We start from the raw sequence: 2,739 nt of genomic DNA, 5'->3' as shown, positions 1-2,739 counted from the left end.
GATTATCTGTTCACTGGTGCCACAGTGGATGCTGAAATGAAGGAGCCCCACTTCATAATCTTGAGACATTTATTTACATGTCTCTCTCTCCTTCTAGATTGTGAATGATATGTGGACAAGATCTATGCATGATTCATCATTGTATCCCCAGCAGCTACTAGATATTGATGACTTATTTACTAATACTTAGCCCAAAAAGATCAGACATGTTTTTATCTCTTTATTTTTAAGTAATTCAAACTCACAGAAAAGCTACAAGAATTCTACAAAAGCTCTCTAATACCTTTTGCCCAATTCACCAATTGTTCATATTTTGCCACATTAGCTCTATCATTCTCTCTTTCAGGAATCAGTCTTTTTTATTAAATCCTTTGTTCAACTTACTTTCATTTCCATTTAGTACCTTATATTAGTTGTCTTTTCTCTCTGAATTTAGCAATTTTCATACACTAACAAAAGGGAGGAGAGGGAGTAAAAAGGATCAGATGAACTTGTGAACCATTGGCTTTTCATCCGTTTAGAACTATGAGATCGGCCAGGCATGATGGCTCATGCCTGTTGTAATCCCAGCACTTTGGGAAGTGGGTGGATTGCTTGAGGCCAGGATTTCGAGATCAGCCTGGGCAACATGGCAAAACTCTGTCTCTACAAAAAGTACAAAAATTAGCCAGGTGTGGTGGCAGGTGCCTGTAGGCCCAGCTACTGGGGAGGCTGAAGTGGGAGGATCGCTTGAACCCAGGAAGTAAAGACTGCAGTGAGCCGTGACCACAGCACTGCACTCCAGCCTGGGTGACAGAGCAAGACCCTGTCTCAAAATTAATAAATAAATACAACTATGAGATTTATTATTGAGACACTAAGAAAGGCATTTAACATGTCTATAAATGTGGTCAAGCTAGAAAAAAAGAGGAGCTACCTTCTAGAATAGGCTATTTTTACCAGCAGAATTACTATAGAAAAGAATTATGTTAAATTTCATAAATAGCTCTTCCTGAGAGCATAATAATAACTCTGCTTCTGCTTTTCAAGAAGTCAGCCAAGAAAGGTTGGGAGAAATCTATTATATTGTCAAAAAGCAATTTTTCATACTAGTCCATGGGACTAACAACATTTAGGAAGAACCTGGCTTGCCATGGAATATAGAGGATGTGGGTGAGTGTTAATGACAGTGGGTGTCATGGCCGGGAGTGGTGACTCAGTCCTGTAATCCCAGCACTTTGGGAGGTCGAGGAAGGCAGATCATTTGAGGTCAAGCGTTCACGACCAGCCTGGCAAACATAGTGAAACCCTGTCTCTACTAAAAATACAAACATTAGCCTGGCATGCTTGTGTGTGCCTGTAATTATAGCTACTTGGGAGGCTGAGGCACAAGAATCACTTGAACCCAAGAAACAGAGGTTGCAGTGAGCTGAGATCCCGCCACTGCACTCCAGCCTGGGTGACAGAGTGAGACTCTGTCTCAAAAAAAAAAAAAAAAACAACTGTGGATGTCAAAGGTACATCTTCATATCCCATAGGACACTTGTTTAAATTTTGCCAGGTCAAAGGGAGATTATTCTTATTCTGACTTTAACCCACACTGATTCTAATATATCCAGTTGTGTCATTTTCCTTTAAGGAAGTACAAAGTTTCAATGAAACAGCTGAATTGATAGGAGTTCCAAGAATTGCAACAAATAGAATAAAAAGAACAATGAAATCATTCACAAAAGAGGCCATTCACAGACAGCTTGGTACAACTGTAGTACAAAAAAATAAAGAACAAACTGAAGTGAAAAGTATAGCTCAGGATTCCGATTTTAAAAGTTTTATCCAGCAGTCGTTAGCTCTCCTGGCTAGTGTGATGCCTGTGATGGTGTTTCACTGTTGCAACAGCAAGCACTGTCTTAATTGAGGCTTGGCTCCAGGTGCTGTTTTGGTATGGGGCCAAGTACCTTTGGGCAGTGTTTTGAACCTCTGAGAGTGAAATTACTCCTGTGGAGTCGGTCCTAATCTGAGTGCAAACAATCTTTTCTGCTAAAAAAGTAGTTCTGAGGCCAGGTGTGGTGGCTCATGCCTATAATCCCAGCACTTTGGGAGGCTGAGGTGGGCGGATCACTTGAGGTCAGGAGTTCGAGACTAGCATGGCCAACAAGGTGAAATGCTGTCTCTACTAAAAATACAAAAAATTAGCTGGGCCTGATGGCATGCACCTGTAGTCCCAGATACTCAGGAGGCTGAGGTGGGAGGATCGCTTGAACCCAGGAGGTGGAGGTTGCAGTAAGCCAAAATTGCGCCACTGTACTCCAGCCTGGGTGACACAGCAAGACCATGTTTCAAAAAAAAAAAAAAGTTTTGGGTTCAGTTTAATTTCTTTTCATTCAAAAAGATTTTTTTTTTTTTAGAGATAGGGTCTTGCTATGTTGCCCAGTTTTGTCTTGACTCCTGAGCTCAAGAAGTCCTCATGCCTCAGCCTCTCAAAGTCCTGGGATTACAGGTGTGAGCCACCATGCCCAGCCAAGTTTAATTTTTTTGTTTGTTTGTTTTTGCTTTTGTTTTGTTTTTTGAGACAGGGTCTCACTCTGTTGGCCAGGATGCAGTGCAGTGGCACAATCACAGCTCACTGCAGCCTTGACCTCCCAGGCCCAAGCAATTCACCCACCTCAGCCTCCCAAGTTAGCTGGGACTACAGGCGTGCACCACCACGCCTGGCTAATGTTTTGATTTTTCTGTAGAAATGGAGTTTCACTATGTTGTTCA

General features: G+C 41.9%; 1 non-coding gene across 1 annotated transcript; it reads left to right on the top strand.

The window, feature by feature from the left end:
- The first annotated feature begins 1,811 nt into the window (after positions 1 to 1,811).
- Positions 1,812 to 2,008, top strand: LOC112132172 (small nucleolar RNA SNORA74). The gene has a single exon (XR_002913980.2). It is a non-coding gene; the product is annotated as a small nucleolar RNA SNORA74 (small nucleolar RNA).
- Positions 2,009 to 2,739: the final 731 nt, after the last annotated feature.

The sequence above is a fragment of the Pongo abelii genome, chromosome 12 (assembly GCF_028885655.2).
Source record: "Pongo abelii isolate AG06213 chromosome 12, NHGRI_mPonAbe1-v2.0_pri, whole genome shotgun sequence".
NCBI classification, from domain to species: Eukaryota; Metazoa; Chordata; class Mammalia; order Primates; family Hominidae; genus Pongo; species Pongo abelii.
This window is presented reverse-complemented; position numbering and strand designations above follow the sequence as displayed.